Genomic DNA, 26,392 nt, shown 5'->3' with positions numbered 1-26,392 from the left:
ACGGGTCTAACATGTCATTAACCTATTATAGGCGGTAATATTTCTCTACGTGGCAGTATTCCTATCTCTCTTCTCCCTCGATATATCCAATCATCATCAATTCATAACCATCCGGTTGACTTTTTCACCGGTTACCGATCATTTAAGCCAAACAAAAGTCGTTGGGTAGTAAAGGTAGGATTATTAAAAATACGTCGTAGGTGAGATTAATAAGAAAAATCGGTCAAATGTTGAATTAATATTACCAAACTTTCCAATATCATTTAGATGTAACTTGGTGTTTTTTTTTTTTCAATTTTGTTTTAACATAGCTAGCTTGAAATACATTTATTGGTATTGTATGACTACATTGGTGTGCTAGTCGATTTTCTTGATACTACGTGTCATCATATTATCTTGAGTACGTGTCATCATATTTTCTTGAGTACGTGTCAATTGAATGTTAAAAATATGAATTTCCATAATATTTTGATTGATAAATAAGTTAGTTTAGATTTACTCCATTTTTCCTCTCTTACCCTAAGAAGACTTCATTTTGCCCTTTTTCCCTCTACTTCATGACCACATTGACCATCAGTGACCAACACCTTAACCGTCCACTGCCGCTCGACCTAACCACGTCGGCCACCAAATCCACCCAACTTTAGAACCTTCAATCCCAAACCACCTGTCACATGCAACTAACTACCAAGAAACTCTACCCAACGTAGCCACCAACGAAATTATTCCTAGTTCTTACCACCGACGAAATTCCCAACCATCCTCTATATCTCTCACCTCCCCACCACTGACAAAAGTTGCCCCACCCATGACCCAAGAAACTACCCCCTTAAAACCACCTTATAAACCCACATCCACCACAAAATCACCCACCCAAAACTGTCACTAAAAATCCATTCAAAATCGTGGAGTTTGGTTGTAAATGGTTAATTTCAACATTTTTCATATTGAAAGGTGTGAGATGACGATGCTAAAAGAAGAAGAAGAGGAGGTTACCAAAGCTAAGAGAGAAGAAAAAATAATGGGAGCTAAGAGATGATAGGTTTCCAGTGTTGAGAGAGAAAGAGAGAGCAAGTTAAGGACGTGATGATGTCAAAATATTATCCCAAAAAATAATTTATTAATGCAAAGAGTGTGTTTTCCTTTTCATTTTCCCCTTCTTTAATTTTCTTGATGTTATTTCCATTTCACTTGTAAACCATACGCTCCTAAGAAACTAAAGAGGAAAAAAATTATGATTTGTACTTTTTTTAATGAAAAGGGTAATAAGAAAGTATAAACGAAGTTTATAAGGAAAAAAACATGATAATGTGAAATCTTATGTGATTTATATCGATGTATTTTGCAGATGTATTTTGCAAAATATAAAACTTTTTTTTATAACACATCATATCTCTCTCTCTCTCTCTCTCTCTCTCTCTCTCTCTATATATATATATATATACTAGAATTTTATGCACTCGATGCGTACATGATTTTTTAGAATGCATGAAAGCCAACATTAAGAAATTAATATTTATTATCGTAAAATGACTACCTCTTTTTTTTTATTGTTTTGAAAATATTTTAACCAATTTCTTAATACCCATTTCAAGACATCGTTACAAATAACTAATCAAAAATTTAAGAAAATGATTTAAAAGGTCTATATTAATAAAAGGCATAGGTTGAAAACTTAAAAAATAAAAAAATAGATTGATATCCACCAAATGTATGATGCATAATTGTAAGATAACTAATATTATATTTGTATAATTAGTAGCCACTCAATTACAATAAACAATAATACACAATACTCTATAAAGTAAATGTATAACATGGATATGCATAAGAGATCAAATAAACGAAGAGAGAAATATAGATTGTGGTTTGAGTGGTTAGGATGAGGAGGGAGGTTAGCTAGTCAGGTACTTTATATAGTAGACAAATGTTAATTACTTTTGGCTAACTTCTTGAGAGGTGATTTGATGAATTATGAGTTAATTAATGTTATACCCATAGTTAGCTTAGTCATAAATTATGATTGCAATAATCATAAAGATAATTGAATTTGTCTAACTAATTTGTTTTTGAATTGAAAATCATGATTGATTTAATTTGGGCCACTATAGGTTTTTTTTAGTTTCTAATTTGCAATTACTCCATCCGTTCCATAATGTTCTTCACTTTTCCATTATGCGCGGTCTCCAATGCATTACTTTGACCGTTAATAATTTTAATTTCGTATTAGTAAAAAATATAAAAAATTGATATTTAGAAAATTTATATTGAAACGAATCCAATGATATCCCACGAGTTAACATTTATACTGCTGATCATACTATTAATTACGGTCAAAGTTTTTAAACTTTGACCATATAACCCAAATTCTTATATGAGACTGTCCTCACCATCAACTGATGGTGAGACCAGTTCACACTTGCGAATTTAGGTATGTTACTTCTATAGTTTAGACGTGTTACTTTTTTTTTATAATTTTAGAGGAGGTACTCTTTTTAGTTTAGGTATGTTACTTCTATAGTTTATACTTGTTACTTTTTTTTATACGGAGTAGTTTTAGGGGGAGATACCTTCTTAGTTTAGATATGTAACTTCTATAGTTTAGACATGTTACTTTTTTTTTATATAATTTTAGAGGAAATACTTTTTTTAGTTTAGGTATGTTACTTCTATAGTTTATACATTTTTTTTTATATAATAATTTTAGAGGAGGTATTTTTTTTAGTTTAGGTATGTTACTTCTATAGTTTAGAGATGTTACTTTTTTTATACGGAGTAGTTTTAGGGGAGGTACCTTTTTATTTTATGTATTACTTCTATAGTTTAGACATATTACTTTTTTTTTATAATTTTAGATGAGGTACTTTTTTAGTTTAGGTATGTTACTTCTATAGTTTAGACATGTTACTTTTTTTTTATACGGAATAGTTTTAGGGGAGGTACATTTTTAGTTTAGGTATGTTAATTCTATAGTTTAGACATGTTACTTTTTTTATATATATAATTTTAGAGGAGGTACTTCTTTAGTTTATGTATGTTACTTCTATAGTTTAGATCTGTTACTTTTTTTATATAGTTTTAGTGGAGGTACGCTATTGGTTTCGCGCTCGTCACACCATCAAGTTGATGGTGTGACTGGTCTCACAGGAGACGCGCTAATCATATAAATAGTAAACATGAAGAACATTATGGAATAGAGGGAGTATGCTTTAATTCGTGCTTATTTTGCAGCAATTACCTTATGTGCAACCAAGTTTGAGGCACTATGAGTTTGATTTAGTATTGATTTTTGCTTGATTTGTGCCACTTTCCAATCAAATTGATGTCAAATGATTATTCTAATAAATTTTAGTTAAACTATTGTAGTTGATTGTATTATTTTTAATGGATTGTATTTTTATAATTCAATTATTTAATTAATGGTGAAAGTGGGTTTTTTATCCTATTGTATGGGACACTAAAAGGTCATTTACTATAATAACATCAGGAGTTCCTTGATAAAATACAGATACTAATGTTACCATTACTTTTAATTAAATAATAGCCATACCAATTTTTTAAACAAGTTAACGTAATTATAAGAGAGTGATTTTCAACTTTAATACTCTCTTTTTCCTCTTTAATTAATCTAGCAGTAATTTAAACTTTGAAATTAGTAGTGGCATTAATTAATTAAATTGTAAATTAATTGAGGGTATTATGGACTATTCTATAGGGGACACCAAAAGGACAATTACTAAAATGAACTCATGGGTTCCCTTATGTAATATATAATATATATATATATATATATATATATATATATATATATATATATATATATATATATATATATATATATATATATATATATATATATATATATATATATATATATATATATATATATATATATATATATATATATATATATATAAAATATATTATTGAAACTTCAAGGCAATTAATGTCATCTCGCCATGTGTCGCGATGACTTGGCAAGTCACATGGCGTCATCACACCATGTCATACGTCCACATTGTTATTTATATATCCTCACATAAAAAAAGTTTACTTATGCATCCTCGAACTCACGACCTCTCATATGCTAATGCAAAGTTTTATCCATCACTTCAACAATACAACTTATAACTCTAAAATCATTAAAACGTTATGTGTATAAAATTTAATGCCCAAATTTATGTTTATGTATTTGAGTAATAATTTAGAATAACAACGTTTTTTTCTTTTTCATATTTAATTTACTCACTAAAAACATAAAACTAAATTAACAGAGAAACTAATAGAAAAAATATAGTTGCGCTTTCTTTTAGCTAATCAAATGTGTTTATTTACTCCAAAATGTATTTCGACTCAATGTACAATTGTAACTTAAAAAATTTCTAAGTTATAAGTAAAATAGTACTATATAAACTAAAGTTTTACACAAATAATGCAAATTACTCAAAATTTTAGTTTACCGATTGTTGGTTAACCAATTTCATTCTTAAAATGTACATATAATAAAATTCATGTATATGATTCTCAAACTGCATATATTGTAATACCCCGAATTTTTAAAACTCAATTAATTATGATTAATTATTTTTATTTAGCTAAAATCGTTTTAAATCCTAATTTCGGGCTTTATTTTAATTAACGAAGTTTTATTTCGCTTGAATTTTTAATATTGCTACACGATTTATTTTTCAGTTTATAATTTAATTTCATATTTACGAGCTTAACGACTTTTTTTAAATTTTTTTAATTATTTTCGGATTTTTAATAATTTCGGAACGTTCTTATTTTATTCGAAAACTAAATTATTTTTTCGTTAACGAGATTTTTTTTTTATAAAGAATTATTTCAAAACTTGGTTTTAATTAAAACATTTGCCTAAAATAGAAACCAATTTTCAGAAATCTTGCCTAACTAAGTGAAATGACCAAAATGCCCCTAAGGAACAAATTGGCATCTTTCTATCTCCTTCCTTGCTATTCACGTACAAACAATATACAAACAAGAACAAGAATTCCACCCACAATTCAGTCTACTTTCATGCCTTGTTTTCCAAGGATTTCAGCTTATTATTCACTCAACTCCACACTATAAACAAGCCACAAATTGTCACCATTTTTCCAACAAGATCAGTTAACCAAAAATGAAAATTACCCCTCCTTGTTTTCTCTGATCTAAACTAACCACCACCGTGCCAACCACCATCGACCACCATCACCACCTACTGAACATAATCACCGTAGACACCAAGCACCACCATCGCACCACCGTCACCCTCGCCCTGCTCCTCCCCTCCTGCGTACCTCCCCTGTCCCTCCCCTGCCTCCCTGTTTCTTTTTCTTTTCCCTGCTCGAAACACCACCCACGCCGCACACCACCACCTCCAGCCACCCTAATCATCTCGCCGACCAACCCCGACATCAATTCCCGGCAAGTCGCCGCTCAGACCCGACAAAGAAAACACCCCATCCCCTGTTTTCCCCTGATTACGCGACCTTCTCCTCTCCCTCCCTTGCTGTTCCGCCGCCGCGGAACCACCCCACCTCCGTCGCCTCTCCGGCGCGGTTCCGCGCTGCTGCGCCACCCAAAAACCGAACCCAGCTCCCTCCTCTCTCCTCTCTCCTCTCTTTCTTCCCCTGCCTGCTCGTGCTTTCCCTTCCCAGTAAACCAGAATCTGGTTTCAATTATGAAATCTTACTTTCCAATTTCCTCCAACCCAATTTAAGGGTGGGCCATTTCAGTTTGGGCCTTGGGTGAGTTAAACCTAAGTTGTAAATTTCAGATTTTCAAAATTACGAATTTGCATGTTTTAATAATTTTTAAGATATAATTAGTTACAAATAAACTGTTATTATTTTTCAGGTTAATTATTGATTTTACGAAAATAAGTTACTAATTTTATTTATAAAAATGGAATTCAAATAATATTTTCATGAAAATCGATTTTTTGAAATATAAATATATATTTCGATTGAAATTTCGATTAATAATATCTTCATTAAATTATGAAATTATGTTTTTATTAAAATTCGTTACTTATAATGAATTCTTATAAAACATATTATTTATAAAATGTTGATTTTTAATTATTTATCGTTGTAGTTGCTAATTCAATAACTTACTATTTTGAAAGAAATTGGACTCGGAGCTCAGGAAGGACGATCCATCAGACAGGAAGTATAAAAACTACGGTTGAGGTAACGGTTATTGCTAGTACCCGCAATCCCTTCGAAATGTATTTATGAATGATGTTATGAATGATTGATGTTTTATAATGATATTTTATGATTAGCTGGATTACAAGTATGATTTGATTGAATTGTTTTACGATAATGCAGCTTTATGCAAAATATCGATTTAATGAATTATTATTCCCGAAAGAAATGATTTTATGAAATAACGAGATTTAATGGTTTATTGAACCACCCTGAATGATTGAGATTTTCCCGATTAATGTTCTATTAAAAGAAATGTAAACATGATAAATAAAAGTGTAAGAACTGGTCAAGTTCCCCTGATATGGAGCCCAGGCTCCCCCTGATAAGAAGCACTGGCTTCCCCTGATATGGAACCAAGGTTCCCCCTGATAAGAAGCACTGGCTTCCCCTGATATGGAACCAAGGTTCCCCCTGATAAGAAGCACTGGCTTCCCCTGATATGGAACCAAGGTTCCCCTTGATAAGAAGCACTGGCTTCCCCTGTTATGGAGCACTGGCTCCCCCTGTTATGAAGCACTGGCTTCCCCTGTTCGTAGGAGACGTCCTACCATGTTTCCTGTAAAATCCTGACGACCTAAATAATACTGTTAAAAGGAAAAAGATTAATGAAACGATGTTCCTGAAATAATGTCCCTGAAATGATGTTCCTGAAATGATGTTTCTGAAATGACGTTTCTAAAATTATGTTTGTGAAATGATGATGCTTCTGAAATGATGATTTATTAAATGTTTTACTATATTCTATTCTCCCTGTTTATTAAATAAAATGAATTGAAATGATGTTACGATGCTAGGGTAACCCGTTACTGAGTCTTAGGCTCACCGTTTTGTTGTTCGTTTTAGGTACTGCTGGGGACCAAGGAAACGAGTAGTGGCGAGGATTTCACTATTACAATGTTCACCTAAGTTAATGTCAAGTTGTAACAAGTTTAAGTAAAGATTCTTGATTAAGTTACGTACTTTGATTAAGGAATTAAAAAGGATTATTATGTTAATTTTGGAGTTTAATAGCTTATGATTGATGATTGCCTTGTAATTCCCAAGAGGGAGTTACGACAGGTAATGTCCCGGCCGAATTAGGTTAATTCCGCTGCTAATTATGATTAAATAATTGAATTAGAGGTCGGGGTGTTACAATTTGGTATCAGAGCCAAGGTTCTGGACCATAAGTGCTAAACCTTACGGGTTTTGCGCGTAGTACAATTCAATAGGCTTTAAGCAAAGAGTTTTAAGGAATAAGTCTAAAAGAATATGTTAAAATCATGTTAAGTTAAAATGAAATGAGTGTGAGTGTAGGAACGGGCTGAAAAGGGGATTATTTTCCTATCATGTATGTTTTCCTGATTGAGCATGTTATGCAGAATGTCGACTATCGAGGTGACTAACGATATTAACGGTGGAGCGCACCACGAGCACAACGTCCATGTCAACGATGACACTATCTACGAGGATGTTGCCCATGATGATCCCTACGACGATCAACCTATCAAAGATCACAAAGAAAGGATGGAACGATTAGAAACCGTTAGCACGATGTTAGCTGAATTAATCAAAGATTCTCAGAAATAGAAATCGACGAATGCGAACGAAAATGCGTCAATGTTCAAGAAGTTTTCATCCCTAAACCCACCATCTTATGATGGCAAGCCCGACCCTGTAGAGTTCGAGGATTGGATTAATCGCGTAGATCAGTTGTTTGAAACCTTGCAATGTCCTAAGGAATGGAGAGTCGATTTCGCCGTGTTTTACTTAACGGGCCAAGCAAGTTTATGGTGGAAAGTTAATAAGGAAAGGAAGAATGAGCCTAGATTTGGTTGGACCGAACTGCAAAAGTTACAAAGAGATAAGTTTTATCCACCATCCCTGAGGAAACAAAAGGAAGACGAGTTTTTGCGCTTGCAACAAGGAAAATTGAGTGTTATGGAATATGCAAACAAGTTCATGGAATTGTCAAGATTAGCTGGTATCGACAGAACAATCTAGGATGAACCGTTTTGAGCGAGGTCTTCATTTGAAATACCAAGATAGGTTGGCAACTCAAAGGTTTACTTCCTATCAAGATATGGTTGATATTGCAGTTAATGTTGAACGAGTTGTATTACTTCGAGAAGCACAAAATGTTGGTGATAAAAGGAAAAATGATAATCAAAACCATGGAGGAACTAAAAGGCCAAACCAAGGAAACCATAATCATAAAAGGAACGATAGTAGAGACCAAGGCTACAATGATAGAGCATCTGTAAGGTATGGTGTGCTAAGTGTGGGAAGAGAAACCATACCGAAAGTGAATGTCGTGCAGGAACAAAGACATGTTATCGATGTGGAGGAAAATATCATTTTGTCAGAGACTGCCCTAAACCACCTCCCACGGATATTGGAAGAGCAACCTCGACCAATCATGAACGAAACAACAACAATGCTAGGGTTGGTCATGATCCACCGCGACCACCAATATCTGGAAAGGCTTACATGATGAGAGCTGACAAGGAAGAAGAAGATGACGCCAACGCTGATACCATTTCAATTTAGTTCTCATGTACGTTTGAACCTAAGTTTCCTGTTTTAGATTTGAATCATGTTATAGATCTTTTGTCAAGGACATGTTATGAATGTTTAAGGATCATTAATGTCCTCAAGGAAGTTTATGAAAGAATTAATAAAGCATGATTTTGTGGATATTAATTGTTTTAAGGAACTTTTATGTTTATGAATTATTTAAGGTTGATTTTTAGAGTACCGAAAGAGCATGAGTTTGTATTTAAGGATGAATGATAGAGTACAAGAAGAGTGTGAGTTTGTATTTCATAAAAAGTGAATCATCACTTAAATCAAGGTTATTCAGGGTTCAAATCGTTTAAGTTATGATTAAGGTTGATTTATGGGTTATTTTCCCGCACCCTTCATAATGATTGTTTTGTGGTTATAAGCACCTAAGTGTATTTTCAGATATGTTAAGGAAGCTAAGCTAGAATATTAAAAAGTTATGCAAAAATATTATGTGATCGAGACCAAACATGATTTATGGTGAAAATATGAAATTGAGGTTACACATGGAGTTATGAGGATTATACCAAAGGAAGTTATCAGGAATTAGTCTGTCAGTAAGGTTGATGGTGTTTTTAGTGTACCTTTCCGCATCATTATAGGGATTGTTTTTGGAAGAATGCTTGATAACCTCCATAAAGAAAGCTAAGCGAGGAAATGTAAGGGTCGTAAAAATGTTATGTGGAAAAATATGATGGCATGAGATTGAGTTTGCATATAAGTTTTAAGGATCTTACCAAAATAAGTTATCGAGAATTAGTCTGTCTATGAGGTTGATGATATCAATGAATGTTATGAAATTCGAAAAAAATTATGAATGATTGAGGAATGCAATGGAGTTAAGAAAAAAAAAATCGACGAAATGACAAGCCTATAGAACCAGGTAGTCTGAACTAAGTTTCAAGAAGCTAGATTGTTTATGATAAGGGCATGCTTAATGGTTTAACATTATCCGCAAAATCCGAGGTTTGTCGACTTGAGATACTAAGGATAAGTAACGAAGTCGTACGTCTAATGATGTAGTTCTTGTCACATGATTGGACTCGAACCCCTCCAACGAACGTAGTCAACGAAGTTGTGTGACGCAGAAGAAAAGATCGGAGATCGAAATCAAAACGAATCGAATAACGAAAGTCAACGACAAGATTCCTGCAACAAAGAGGCCAATAGCAAACGAAAGTGAAATGTCTCTAATTATTCGCCCATGAACGATATGATGTATGAATGAGTATGTTTTCTATAAATGATTATGTTATGGTCAACCATGCTCGTGTGTTAGATCGAATGATTATGAATGTTATGCTTATGTTGAATATGAAAATTTTCAATTTATGAATTATGTCTTTATGATATGATTATGTTTATGTTGACATGATTGTACTGGTAATCTAATTGTTATTCATGGATGCCGTCTCCGATGGAAGTTCTCTTGAGCTCAGAGTACGAGATTGATATAAAAAAAACGACTTTTACAAATTACTTGAGTATTGCAATTGGTAGTTAAATATTTATTTTCATTATATATACATATATTTTCAGAATTATAGTTTTGCATTAAAAGTTACTATTTTTGGTAGAAAATATTTTCAGACAAGATATCACAAAGTAAAAAGGGAGCCTAGTCTAAGCTAACAATTTGCCCCTTTTATGTTCTTTGCTCCTCAATCCTATTTTATGAAGTAAAGTGGAGATACTAAAGATGATGGCGGAAATGTAATTACCTTAATGACGATTAAGGATCAATATATAATTCTGCCCCTTTTGTATTCTTTACTCTTCGATTCTAGGTCACGAGTTGAAGCGGAGTCCTAAAAGATGATGGCGGAATGAAGGCTAGACATTGTCGGGAATTGAAATGAAATTGTGAGATCTTGGTTTTAAAACAAAAACATCATACTTTTATTCGAGCGTTTTCAATTTTCAACAATCATTTTATAAATATAATTTTCAAGTTTCGAGGACGAAACTTTTTCTAAGGGGGTAAGAATGTAATACCCCGAATTTTTAAAACTCAATTAATTATGATTAATTATTTTTATTTAGCTAAAATCGTTTTAAATCCTAATTTCGGGCTTTATTTTAATTAACGAAGTTTTATGTCGCTTGAATTTTTAATATTGCTACACGATTTATTGTTCAGTTTATAATTTAATTTCATATTTACGAGCTTAAAGACTTTTTTTAAAAAATTTTAATTATTTTCGGATTTTTAATAATTTCGGAACGTTCTTATTTAAAATAATTTTTCGTTAACGAGATCTTTTTTTATAAAGAATGATTTCAAAACTTGGTTTTAATTAAAACATTTGCCTAAAATAGAAACCAATTTTCAGAAATCTTGCCTAACTAAGTGAAATGACCAAAATGCCCCTAAGGAACAAATTGGCATCTTTCTATCTCCTTCCTTGCTATTCACGTACAAACAATATACAAACAAGAACAAGAATTCCACCCACAATTCAGTCTACTTTCATGCCTTGTTTTCCAAGGATTTCAGCTTATTATTCACTCAACTCCACACTATAAACAAGCCACAAATTGTCACCATTTTTCCAACAAAATCAGTTAACCAAAAATGAAAATCACCCCTCCTTGTTTTCTCTGATCTAAACCAACCACCACCGTGCCGACCACCATCGACCACCATCACCACCTACTGAACATAATCACCGTAGACACCCAGCACCATCATCGCACCACCGTCACCCTCGCCATGCTCCTCCCCTCATGCGTACCTCCCCTGTCCCTCCCCTGCCTCCCTGTTTCTTTTTCTTTTCCCTTCTCGCAACACCACCCACGCCGCACACCACCACCTCCAGCCACCCTAATCATCTCGCCGACCAACCCCGACCTCAATTCCCGGCAAGTCGCCGCTCAGACCCGACCTAGAAAACACCTCATCCCCTGTTTTCCCCTAATTACGCGACCTCCTCCTCTCCCTCCCTTGCTGTTCCGCCGCCGTGGAACCACCCCACCTCCGTCGCCTCTCCGACGCGGTTCCACGCTGCTGCGCCACCCAGGACCCGAACCCAGCTCCCTCCTCTCTCCTCTCTCCTCTCTTTCTTCCCCTGCCTGCTCGTGCTTTCCCTTCCCAGTAAACCAGAATCTGGTTTCAATTATGAAATCTTAATTTCCAATTTCCTCCAACCCAATTTAAGGGTGGGTCATTTCAGTTTGGGCCTTGGGTGAGTTAAACCTAAGTTGTAAATTTCAGATTTTCAAAATTACGAATTTGCATGTTTTAATAATTTTAAAGATATAATTAGTTACTAATAAACTGTTATTATTTTTCAGGTTAATTATTGATTTTACGAAAAAAAGTTACTAGTTTTATTTGTTAAAATGGAATTCAAATAATATTTTCATGAAAATCGATTTTATGAAATATAAATATATATTTCGATTGAAATTTCGATTAATAATATCTTCATTAAATTATGAAATTATGTTTTTATTAAAATTCGTTACTTATAATGAATTCTTATAAAACATATTATTTATAAAATGTTGATTTTTAATTATTTATCGCTGTAGTTACTAATTCAATAACTTACTATTTTGAAAGAAATTGGACTCGGAGCTCAGGAAGGACGATCCATCAGACAGGAAGTATAAAAACTACGGTTGAGGTAACGGTTATTGCTAGTACCCGCAATCCCTTCGAAATGTATTTATGAATGATGTTATGAATGATTGATGTTTTATAATGATATTTTATGATTTGCTAGATTACAAGTATGATTTGATTGAATTATTTTACGATAATGCAGCTTTATGCAAAGTATCGATTTAATGAATTATTATTCCTAAAAGAAATGATTTTATGAAATAACGAGATTTAATGGTTTATTGAACCACCCTGAATGATTGAGATTTTCCCGATTAATGTTCTATTAAAAGAAATGTAAACATGATAAATGAAAGTGTAAGAACTGGTCAAGTTCCCCTGATATAGAGCCCAGGCTCCCCCTGAAAAGCAGCACTGGCTTCCCCTGATATGGAACCAAGGTTCCCCCTGATAAGAAGCACTGGCTTCCCCTGATATGGAACCAAGGTGCCCCCTGATAAGAAGCACTGGCTTCCCCTGTTATGGAGCACTGGCTCCCCCTGTTATGAAGCACTGGCTTCCCCTGTTCATAGGAGACGTCCTACAATGTTTCCTGTAAAATCCTGACGACCTAAATAATACTGTTAAAAGGAAAAAGATTAATGAAACGATGTTCCTGAAATAATGTCCCTGAAATGATGTTCCTGAAATGATGTTTCTGAAATGACGTTTCTAAAATTATGTTTCTGAAATGATGATGCTTCTGAAATGATGATTTATTAAATGTTTTACTATATCCTATTCTCCCTGTTTATTAAATAAAATGAATTGAAATGATGTTACGATGCTAGGGTAACCCGTTACTGAGTCTTCGGCTCACAATTTTGTTTTCCGTTTTATGTACTGCTGGGGACCAAGGAAACGAGTAGTGGCGAGGATTTCACTATTACAATGTTCACCTAAGTTAATGTCAAGTTGTAACAAGTTTAAGTAAAGATTCTTGATTAAGTTACGTACTTTGATTAAGGAATTAAAAAGGATTATTATGTTAATTTTGGAGTTTAATAGCTTATGATTGATGATTGCCTTGTAATTCCCAAGAGGGAGTTACGACAGGTAATGTCCCGGCCGAATAAGGTTAATTCCGCTGCTAATTATGATTAAATAATTGAATTAGAGGTCGGGGTGTTACAGTTTGGTATCAGAGCCAAGGTTCTGGACCATAAGTGCTAAACCTTACGGGTTTTGCGCGTAGTACAATTCAATAGGCTTTAAGCAAAGAGTTTTAAGGAATAAGTCTAAAAGAATATGTTAAAATCATGTTAAGTTAAAATGAAATGAGTGTGAGTGTAGGAACGGGCTGAAAAGGGGATTATTTTCCTATCATGTATGTTTTCCTGATTGAGCATGTTATGCAGAATGTCGACTATCGAGGTGACTAACGATATTAACGGTGGAGCGCACCACGAGCACAACGTCCATGTCAACGATGACACTATCTACGAGGATGTTGCCCATGATGATCCCTACGACGATCAACCTATCAAAGATCACAAAGAAAGGATGGAACGATTAGAAACCGTTAGCACGATGTTAGCTGAATTAATCAAAGATTCTCAGAAATAGAAATCGACGAATGCGAACGAAAATGCGTCAATGTTCAAGAAGTTTTCATCCCTAAACCCACCATCTTATGATGGCAAGCCCGACCCTGTAGAGTTCGAGGATTGGATTAATCGCGTAGATCAGTTGTTTGAAACCTTGCAATGTCCTAAGGAATGGAGAGTCGATTTCACCGTGTTTTACTTAACGGGCCAAGCAAGTTTATGGTGGAAAGTTAATAAGGAAAGGAAGAATGAGCCTAGATTTGGTTGGACCGAACTGCAAAAGTTACTAAGAAATAAGTTTTATCCACCATCCCTGAGGAAACAAAAGGAAGACGAGTTTTTGCGCTTGCAACAAGGAAAAATGAGTGTTATGGAATATGCAAACAAGTTCATGGAATTGTCAAGATTTGCACCGGAGCTGGTATCGACAGAACAATCTAGGATGAACCGTTTTGAGCGAGGTCTTCATTTGAAATACCAAGATAGGTTGGCAACTCAAAGGTTTACTTCCTATCAAGATATGGTTGATATTGCAGTTAATGTTGAACGAGTTGTATTACTTCGAGAAGCACAAAATGTTGGTGATAAAAGGAAAAATGATAATCAAAACCATGGAGGAACTAAAAGGCCAAACCAAGGAAACCATAATCATAAAAGGAACGATAGTAGAGACCAAGGCTACAATGATAGAGCATCTGTAAGGTATGGTGTGCTAAGTGTGGGAAGAGAAACCATACCGAAAGTGAATGTCGTGCAGGAACAAAGACATGTTATCGATGTGGAGGAAAATATCATTTTGTCAGAGACTGCCCTAAACCACCTCCCACGGATATTGGAAGAGCAACCTCGACCAATCATGAACGAAACAACAACAATGCTAGGGTTGGTCATGATCCACCACGACCACCAATATCTGGAAAGGCTTACATGATGAGAGCTGACAAGGAAGAAGAAGATGACGCCAACGCTGATACCATTTCAATTTAGTTCTCATGTACGTTTGAACCTAAGTTTCCTGTTTTAGATTTGAATCATGTTATAGATCTTTTGTCAAGGACATGTTATGAATGTTTAAGGATCATTAATGTCCTCAAGGAAGTTTATGAAAGAATTAATAAAGCATGATTTTGTGGATATGAATTGTTTTAAGGAACTTTTATGTTTATGAATTATTTAAGGTTGATTTTTAGAGTACCGAAAGAGCATGAGTTTGTATTTAAGGATGAATGATAGAGTACAAGAAGAGTGTGAGTTTGTATTTCATAAAAAGTGAATCATCACTTAAATCAAGGTTATTCAGGGTTCAAAGCGTTTAAGTTATGATTAAGGTTGATTTATGGGTTTGTTTCCCGCACCCTTCATAATGATTATTTTGTGGTTATAAGCACCTAAGTGTATTTTCAGATATGTTAAGGAAGCTAAGCTAGAATATTTAAAAGTTATGCAAAAATATTATGTGATCGAGACCAAACATGATTTATGGTGAAAATATGAAATTGAGGTTACACATGGAGTTATGAGGATTATACCAAAGGAAGTTATCAGGAATTAGTCTGTCAGTAAGGTTGATGGTGTTTTTAGTGTACCTTTCCGCATCATTATAGGGATTGTTTTTGAAAGAATGCTTGATAACCTCCATAAAGAAAGCTAAGCGAGGAAATGTAAGGGTCGTAAAAATGTTATGTGGAAAAATATGATGGCATGAGATTGAGTTTGCATATAAGTTTTAAGGATCTTACCAAAATAAGTTATCGAGAATTAGTCTGTCTATGAGGTTGATGATATCAATGAATGTTATGAAATTCGAAAAAAATTATGAATGATTGAGGAATGCAATGGAGTTAAGAAAAAAAAAATCGACGAAATGACAAGCCTATAGAACCAGGTAGTCTGAACTAAGTTTCAAGAAGCTAGATTGTTTATGATAAGGGCATGCTTAATGGTTTAACATTATCCGCAAAATCCGAGGTTTGTCGACTTGAGATACTAAGGATAAGTAACGAAGTCGTACGTCTAATGATGTAGTTCTTGTCACATGATTGGACTCGAACCCCTCCAACGAACGTAGTCAACGAAGTTGTGTGATGCAGAAGAAAAGATCGGAGATCGAAATCAAAACGAATCGAATAACAAAAGTCAACGACAAGATTCCTGCAACAAAGAGGCCAATAGCAAACGAAAGTGAAATGTCTCTAATTATTCGCCCATGAACGATATGATGTATGAATGAGTATGTTTTCTATAAATGATTATGTTATGGTCAACCATGCTCGTGTGTTAGATCGAATGATTATGAATGTTATGCTTATGTTGAATATGAAAATTTTCAATTTATGAATTATGTCTTTATGATATGATTATGTTTATGTTGACATGATTGTACTGGTAATCTAATTGTTATTCATGGATGCCGTCTCCGATGGAAGTTCTCCTGAGCTCAGAGTATGAGATTGATATAAAAAAAAACGACTTTTACAAATTACTTGAGTATTGCAATTGGTAGTTAAATATTTATTTTCATTATATATACATATATTTTCAGAATTATAGTTTTGCATTAAAAGTTACTATTTTTGGTAGAAAATATTTTCAGACAAGATATCACAAAGTAAAAAGGGAGCCTAGTCTAAGCTAACAATTTGCCCCTTTTATGTTCTTTGCTCCTCAATCCTATTTTATGAAGTAAAGTGGAGATACTAAAGATGATGGCGGAAATGTAATTTACCTTAATGACGATTAAGGATCAATATATAATTCTGCCCCTTTTGTATTCTTTACTCTTCGATTCTAGGTCTCGAGTTGAAGCGGAGTCCTAAAAGATGATGGCTCCTAAAAGATGATGGCGGAATGAAGGCTAGACATTGTCGGGAATTAAAATGAAATTGTGAGATCTTGGTTTTAAAACAAAAACATCATACTTTTATTCGAGTGTTTTCAATTTTCAACAATCATTTTATAAATATAATTTTCAAGTTTCGAGGACGAAACTTTTTCTAAGGGGGTAAGAATGTAATACCCCGAATTTTTAAAACTCAATTAATTATGATTAATTATTTTTATTTAGCTAAAATCGTTTTAAATCCTAATTTCGGGCTTTATTTTAATTAACGAAGTTTTATTTCGCTTGAATTTTTAATATTGCTACACGATTTATTTTTCAGTTTATAATTTAATTTCATATTTACGAGCTTAACGACTTTTTTTTAAAATTTTTAATTATTTTCGGATTTTTAATAATTTCGGAACGTTCTTATTTTATTCGAAAACTAAATTAATTTTTCGTTAACGAGATTTTTTTTTTATAAAGAATGATTTCAAAACTTGGTTTTAATTAAAACATTTTCCTAAAATAGAAACCAATTTTCAGAAATCTTGCCTAACTAAGTGAAATGACCAAAATGCCCCTAAGGAACAAATTGGCATCTTTCTATCTCCTTCCTTGCTATTCACGTACAAACAATATACAAACAAGAACAAGAATTCCACCCACAATTCAGTCTACTTTCATGCCTTGTTTTCCAAGGATTTCAGCTTATTATTCACTCAACTCCACACTATAAACAAGCCACAAATTGTCACCATTTTTCCAACAAAATCAGTTAACTAAAAATGAAAATCACCCCTCCTTGTTTTCTCTGATCTAAACCAACCACCACCGTGCCAACCACCATCTACCACCATCACCACCTACTGAACATAATCACCGTAGACACCCAGCACCACCATCGCACCACCGTCACCCTCGCCATGCTCCTCCCCTCCTGCGTACCTCCCTTGTCCTTCCCCTGTCCCTCCCCTGCCTCCCTGTTTCTTTTTCTTTTCCCTGCTTGCAACACCACCCACGCCGCACACCACCACCTCCAGCCACCCTAATCATCTCGCCGACCAACCCCGACCTCAATTCCCGGCAAGTCGCCGCTCAGACCCGACCAAGAAAACACCCCATCCCCTGTTTTCCCCTGATTACGCGACCTCCTCCTCTCCCTCCCTTGCTGTTCCGCCGCCGCGGAACCACCCCACCTCCGTCGCCTCTCCGGCGCGGTTCCACGCTGCTGCGCCACCCAGGACCCGAACCCAGCTCCCTCCTCTCTCCTCTCTCCTCTCTTTCTTCCCCTGCCTGCTCGTGCTTTCCCTTCCCAGTAAACCAGAATCTGGTTTCAATTATGAAATCTTAATTTCCAATTTCCTCCAACCCAATTTAAGGGTGGGCCATTTCAGTTTGGGCCTTGGGTGAGTTAAACCTAAGTTGTAAATTTCAGATTTTCAAAATAATTTTAAAGATATAATTAGTTACTAATAAACTGTTATTATTTTTTAGGTTAATTATTGATTTTACGAAAATAAGTTACTAGTTTTATTTGTAAAAATGGAATTCAAATAATATTTTCATGAAAATCGATTTTATGAAATATAAATATATATTTCGATTGAAATTTCGATTAATAATATCTTCATTAAATTATGTTTTTATTAAAATTCGTTACTTATAATGAATTCTTATAAAACATATTATTTATAAAATGTTGATTTTTAATTATTTATCGCTGTAGTTACTAATTCAATAACTTACTATTTTGAAAGAAATTGGACTCGGAGGTCAGGAAGGACGATCCATCAGACATGAAGTATAAAAACTACGGTTGAGGTAACGGTTATTGCTAGTACCCGCAATCCCTTCGAAATGTATTTATGAATGATGTTATGAATGATTGATGTTTTATAATGATATTTTATGATTAGCTGGATTACAAGTATGATTTGATTGAATTGTTTTACGATAATGCAACTTTATGCAAAGTATCGATTTAATGAATTATTATTCCTGAAAGAAATGATTTTATGAAATAACGAGATTTAATGGTTTATTGAACCACCCTGAATGATTGAGATTTTCCCGATTAATGTTCTATTAAAAGAAATGTAAACATGATAAATGAAAGTGTAAGAACTAGTCAAGTTCCCCTTATATGGAGCCCAGGCTCCCCCTGATAAGAAGCACTGGCTTCCCCTGATATGGAACCAAGGTTCCCCCTGATAAGAAGCACTGACTTCCCCTGTTATGGAGCACTGGCTCCCCCTGTTATGAAGCACTGGCTTCCCCTGTTCGTAGGAGACGTCCTACCATGTTTCATGTAAAATCCTGACGACCTAAATAATACTGTTAAAAGGAAAAAGATTAATGAAATGATGTTCCTGAAATAATGTCCCTGAAATGATGTTCCTGAAATGATGTTTCTGAAATGACGTTTCTAAAATTATGTTTCTGAATGATGCTTCTGAAATGATGATTTATTAAATGTTTTACTATATTCTATTCTCCCTGTTTATTAAATAAAATGAATTGAAATGATGTTACGATGCTAGGGTAACCCGTTACTGAGTCTTCGGCTCACCGTTTTGTTTTCCGTTTTAGGTACTGCTGGGGACCAAGGAAACGAGTAGTGGCGAGGATTTCACTATTACAATGTTCACCTAAGTTAATGTCAAGTTGTAACAAGTTTAAGTAAAGATTCTTGATTAAGTTACGTACTTTGATTAAGGAATTAAAAAGGATTATTATGTTAATTTTGGAGTTTAATAGCTTATGATTGATGATTGCCTTGTAATTCCCAAGAGGGAGTTACGGCAGGTAATGTCCCGACCGAATTAGGTTAATTCCGCTGCTAATTATGATTAAATAATTGAATTAGAAGTCGGGGTGTTACATATATAGAGAAATGTATAAGTGAATTTGAAATGAGTAAAAGAAAGTCAAACTATATCCAACACTACGGGGCATCGCCCGGACTACTAACTAGTTAATAGAATCAAATTATAATAATGTAACTACTTGTATTTGCAAAAATATTTTTACGTATTAATTCTATATTTATTTTTATGAACAAAAATATCAATACTAATTCTATAGGAATGATGAACCGTTAAATCTATATTAACAAAATTTAATTGATTCTATATTTTTTTAAATTCTCCCAAATTATTTTAACAGTTTTGAAATTTTATTTGGAAATAGTCAAACATTATTGACTTAAATATTCCACCTTTTAATTATAGAGTAATGACCCAAAAGTTGTGAGATTCTTTTTTTCCAATTATATATATTGATTTTTTAATATACTGAATTTTTTTTAGCCAATGCATGAGAATTGAAAATTGGGTGTTTGGATGCTTCACATTCACCAACACTTTGCTTTAATAATAGGAAAATTTGATATAAATAGTCCCAACTTTCACTCATCTTCTCAAAATAATCCCAACTTTGAATTATTTTGTAATAATCTCAAGTTTAGGATATATCTTCTTAAAATAATCTAAACTATCAATTTGCCTATGTACAATAGACCCAAAATGGTTTAGTAATGACAAGAAAAAAGATTTCGGATAATTTTGAGAAGGTAACCCCAAAAGTTTGGATTATTCTAAAATAATCCGAAGTTGGGATTATTTTTAGAAGATGATTGAAAGTTAGGATTATTCTTATTAATTTTTCCTTAATATTATAGATTTAAACAATTTATTTATTTGAGCTACCTTATTTTGAGCTGCTTTTTTTTAATAATATATGTTTTAACAACTGCTTATATCATTGTTGTACCATTAGTGGGCTACCTGCTCACATATTTTTTTTTCTGAGCAGGTCCATTTTTTTAAACATTGGAGTTGCTCTAAGCCTGGTTTATGTTCAACTTATTTTGTTCAACATTAACCCTATACTAACTTATTTTATTTCGATAACGTAGATAGAAGTCTTTCCATCTTCATCAACTGGTATTATACGCACCTAGAGGTGTCAAATTGGATGAACGGATCGAGTTTGGGTCGGATTCATCGGATTCGGGTTGAAAGGGATTTGGTTGAAACCGATTCATTTTTCTATCGGGTCGGGTCAGATCGGATTTAAAACTTAACGGGTCGAATCTGGTTGAATTTTTATGCACGGGTTCATATCAGATCGGGTTGTAAACGGGTCGGGTTGGGTTGGATCATATTGGAATAGGACGGATTGTTAATGGGTTTAGCCGAACTATAACGGGTTTGGGTTTGGGTTCATATCAGATCGGATTAATCAGGTAGGGGACTGAAACAGGTCGAATTGAAACGAAATTAGTCGGGTTACATCGGATTCAGGTTCATATCGGATCAGGTTAATCGGTAGCGGGTTGAAATCCAGGTCGGGTCCATTCGGTTCCAAATTATATAATTATAATATCGATGACATAATTAGGAGACAAAAACAATAACTAACTTTTCAAAGTATTAAGAATTCAAGATATGTAATATAAGTTATTGAGTATATCGTAAATAACTTAGTTTATTACTAAGTAATCGATAACGATGAACGATACCTAATAAAGTTTATTACGTCGTACGCGTATTTGCAAAATATTTATTAATGAACTAATAAATTAATAGTTAAAGTATAATTTGTAATGAATTAAAAAGTATAACGTCCACGTGTGATTACTTTAACAAAGTAATAATAACTTATGGATAGAAAGTGAGTGAGGTGACAAGTTGTTTGACAATTTACTATCAGATAGTCTTTTACAATTATTTACATAACAAAATAAGTTAATTACAAATTTCATTTGAGCAGAGTAAAATGTAAAGGGAGATATGAAGTACAACCACAACTAATAGTCATACACTTAATTGGTAGTGCGACATAATTAATGTTCTCTTACAAGTAGTGAACGGTTCGGGTTAAACGGGTTCAGATTGAAATGAATTCGGATTAAATGGTTGATGGGTTAAAACGGTTGGAATTAAACGGGTCAACGATTGCAAACGGATCGGATTAAACGAATTTTCCTCGGGTAAGAACGTGATTCGGGTTAGAACGAGTTTCAGATTGAAACGGATTGGGTCAGAAACGGGTTTCAAATCGCTTCGATTCGGATTTAACGGATTTTGATTGTCACGGATCGGTTTGTTATCGGATTTAGATCTGAATCGGATCAATATTAACGAGTTGGATCAGATTCGGGTTGAATATGATTAGATCAGGTGGGATTTCAGATTTTAGCTCGCGGGTTCTAAAACGGTTCGGAATCTAAACGATTGGACAAACCGATCTAGTTCACTGGGTCAGATTGAGAATTGACATCCTATATGCACCAGATGCTTGCGAAAGATAAATAGAGAATAAAATTATGATAGTACATCTCATGACATCAAACAATATGTAGGAAAAAAATATATCGCAAAAATTCTACTAAAGAAAAAGTAGACGTTATCTACGTACGTATCAAACCTCGAAATAATTTAACAATGTAATGCCAAATAAATAAATAAAACTAAAAAATAATGGTTCACTTGTTTTTATTTTACTGGTCGCAAGCTGTTCGGCTAACCGCATGCACTTCTGAGTTGAAACGATTAGCAACAAATAACCAACAAGGAAATAATGTTTTGGATAAAGAGGTAACTCACACACAAAAGATTTATATCCAATTGATAATACATTTTTCATGACCTGTTTGCGTCACTTAGGCTGCAAAATATAAACACTTATCTTTTTATTTGAAATACAATTTGAGTTAATTACAAACAAAAACTTATTTTTAGTAGATGGTAAACCTTCATTGTTGATTGTTTCTTGATTTTGTGCGTTTATAATCTAATATTTTACACAATCCGTTAATATTGTGAGTTGAAACTTAATATGGAATTAATTTTAATTAGAGATTTCTTGGGGCGTAATCGTGAGTAAGATTGTTTTAATTGACTTTCGAGAGATTTTCCATATGTCACTTGGATGTTCTTATGCGTATTACTGAAGTTTATGAAAAATTATTTGAATTACTAATCGTTTGAGCTTGATATATGGCGACCTTTATGACTTGCATAATTGTAAGTTCCTTAAATTGGGATATTTTTCTTTGATATGATTTGCAGTTTATTTGTTTTTTCCTCTTATATTTCTCCTTCCCTTCCTTACGTTTTCGTGTTTTAGTTTTATCGTGATTGAGATATGTAATTAGGATGATGTGGAAAATTTGAGGTATTATTGGGATACATATATTTTCCTTTCCTAATCATTTGTTAGTTGATATTTGGAGTATTTTGCTACTTATAGGGAATTATAGGAGAGTTTTGGACGTGATTAGGATAAATAATTAATATAATTGAGTGATTGAATATTTGATTAGAAATTAAGGCATTGTAACATTTATAGTTGTGTTTTGGTGACATCTGAATGATTAACTAAATTAGGTTTTCGTTTTTTATTTATTTAATACAACTTGTTTTATTGAATTATCACTAAGGGTACTGTAGTCTATTCTACAAGGGGACACCAAAATGTCATTTACGTTAATGACCTTGGGAATTTTCTTATAGAATAGAGATTATGTGTATTACTCCTTATTCTGTCGCTTTTAATCTCTCTCCTTTTTACAATGTCTGATTATAAATAAAAGTGAAAGCATTATTAATATACGTAGGTTATATCTTTAAGTTAAAAAATATATTCATCCAGATTAATCTATACTAATATATTAAAAAGTATTGTGAAAAACGTATATGTGCCACGTAGTACTCTCCCAATTACGCCACATCATACACTCATCAAATGTTATTTCATGTCGTGAACAACCACAAATCATTACAATGATGTTCAACCACATGACCTCAAGTGTAGAGAATAACTCTCATTACCATCTTAACCAACCATTAATTGTGGTTTAACGCTTCACATTAATTTATAAATAAAGGTTAACATGAAGTCTAATTAAAATAACTAATTATTTCTGGATTTTTTTTATTTTCTATGGAATATTTTGGAAAAATAATAATATTAATTAAAGCATTAGAACGTAACAACCACGAAAAAACATGATGTCATAAGTCTCATAAGCAGTAACTATATATAGAAACGCCCTATATAGCTGCATATATATCTAATTTGGTGTTTATTAACTTGAAGCACTTAATTCCACTAGAAAACAACATACAAATTATAAGATGATCTTATTGAAAAATTATTGAGTAGTTGACGAATTTAATGGATGTTTATCACGTTATGGGATACATGTATTTTGGTCAAACATTGAACTCGAGAAAAATCTAAAATTTTTACTATTCAATGTAGCAACTGAAGTATTGTCCGGACCACACGCTAATTATTGTTAAATTGTGTGCATGATATTAATAAGAATAAGAAGGGATGGAAGAATATCTTTTTCAATTATACTAGGTTACCAAAGACTTTTATGCAACACAGGGATATCAACTGAATACATACTATGTATATTTTTTAGTTCAACACTAATTTTATTTAATGAAAAATAAATTTAAATCAAGTTTTGTCAGGTAATATATATTGGAAAAACTAAAGACATGATATAAAATCATTTTGTATGGAAATTTATATTCCTCGTTATTTTTGCCAAAACCAAAACTTGGTACAGAGATATAGTAAAACAAATGTTAGATTATACATGTGTTTCGATTACTATTATTAATATAGTTGAGCAAGTTCGGGTGCGGTTGGGTCCGAAACTGATATCAGTATTGGATATTGATCTATAAACGATCAATCACATTAAAAACGATATTCATAAACGATATTTAGATACCTCAAGTGCCCAAAATTTTGGGTGGGTTGTCGCGTATCTAATATGACATCAAATTTAAAAGTTAGACTTATACACTATATTCTTTTAATATTCAACACTAAGTCACTAACTATACCAATGTTACCGCCAATTTTCGATTATATGATGTTTAAGAATAAATAGCAACGTTATCGGGTACCACATTCTTTTTAAAAGATCGATATTCGTAACAGTACATGATATCCATATTTTCGAAACGAATATCATACCCGATAACCATATAGAGCCCGGGTACCCTAATTTAGGATATGATAAGTTTGATCAACCCTAATTATTATCATTTTGGTGTCTCTTAGTATGTGTTATTGATTTTTACGTCAAAAAATTAGTACATACTTCTTATTGCCTATATAATTATTATGTACTTTATAATTATTTTGTAAATCATACGAAGTAATTTTTTTATACATGCCATTAGTATTGTGTCAACATATGTACTAATAATTTAAAAATCAGTAATATATTAAATTTTGAGAATATTTTCATGCTAATCATATTTTTTTACATAAATATAACTCCATCCGTCCCATAATATAATGCCCGTTTGACATTTTTCACGGGGATTAAAGAATTTGGAAAATGACACGATTAACTATTAATGTTGTTATACTTTACTAGAAAAGTACAATTTATTTTATTTTTAAAACAAAAAGACAAAAGACAATAAATTATGGTACCACATATCCATGGTACAAATATTAATTATGGGAACACTATTTTTCATAGTAAAAACATTAATTACGAGACCACATTTTGTAGGTAAAAGTACGAAAATTGAGGTGTTTATGTTGTTGATAAGGGTATGTTGGTAAAAAATTAATTGATTAAATAGAAAATTGTAAAACTAGACACAACATTTTGTGACACCCAAAATGGAAACATGCACTATATTATGGGACGGAGGAGTACTATATTATTTTAGATTTTTGCCGTCATTAGTACTTACAGAAGATAACACGTGTCATTCCTTGTGTGTTTTTTAGTATATAATTATTGAAAATTTATTTGAAAAGTTCGTGCAACAAACTTATGTTATTAATTTTGTTTACGGAGTATTATTAATTAATTCGTAAACAATAATTTATAATTAAAAAATATTTTAATGATATAAAATATATTTGTATTTGTTATGTTGTCATGAAAAATATTACTAATCTTAATAAGTGTTTATTATAATATCCGTTACATACTTTTTCTTGATAAAATGACAAAAGAAAGTTTGACTTCCAAGAATTTGTGGTATATATCAATATCATGGTTTATTCCTTAATGTGGTATATATCAATATCATACTTTTACTATGATATCAATATCATCCTAGAATTTGTGGTATATGTTAATATCATCCTAGAATTTGTGGTATATATCGATATCATCCTAGAATTCGTGTTATATATCTATATCATCCTAGAATTTGTGGTATATATCAATATCATACTTTTGCTATTCCTTAATGTAAGCACAACTGCCCAAAACGCGGATGTGTCTAGGGTGATACTCCTATTGAGTATCACCATAATTATCCACATGTCATATTATGGTTGACTTATTTTTTGTGGTCCCTTTTCTTTTCTTTTCTTTTTTTTGCTTTGTATCCTTTATTATTGCTAAACTGTAAAATGAATTCATAAAATGTGAAAATTATTTTCTGAAAAGATTGAAATAATGTTTACTTATTAATAAAAATTTATGAATAGTTTTCAATATTTATATCGAAAAATCTTGAATTAAATTAAATAAATGTATAAATTTTTTCTTAAATATTAATTTAAGGATCATTTATTTTAACTAGCTCGATTTACTCATTTAAGATTCAATTTTAAATATTTAAACCTCAAGTTTAATTCATTGAAGCTCACT

General features: G+C 32.8%; 1 protein-coding gene across 11 annotated transcripts in view; it reads right to left on the bottom strand.

The window, feature by feature from the left end:
- LOC110806261 (G-type lectin S-receptor-like serine/threonine-protein kinase At1g11330) overlaps positions 1-26,392 on the bottom strand; it is a 47,142-nt gene that overhangs the window by 5,702 nt on the left and 15,048 nt on the right. The gene's annotated exons all lie outside the window — the stretch shown is intronic.

Source organism: Spinacia oleracea, chromosome 6 (assembly GCF_020520425.1).
Source record: "Spinacia oleracea cultivar Varoflay chromosome 6, BTI_SOV_V1, whole genome shotgun sequence".
Taxonomy (NCBI): Eukaryota; Viridiplantae; Streptophyta; class Magnoliopsida; order Caryophyllales; family Amaranthaceae; genus Spinacia; species Spinacia oleracea.
This window is presented reverse-complemented; position numbering and strand designations above follow the sequence as displayed.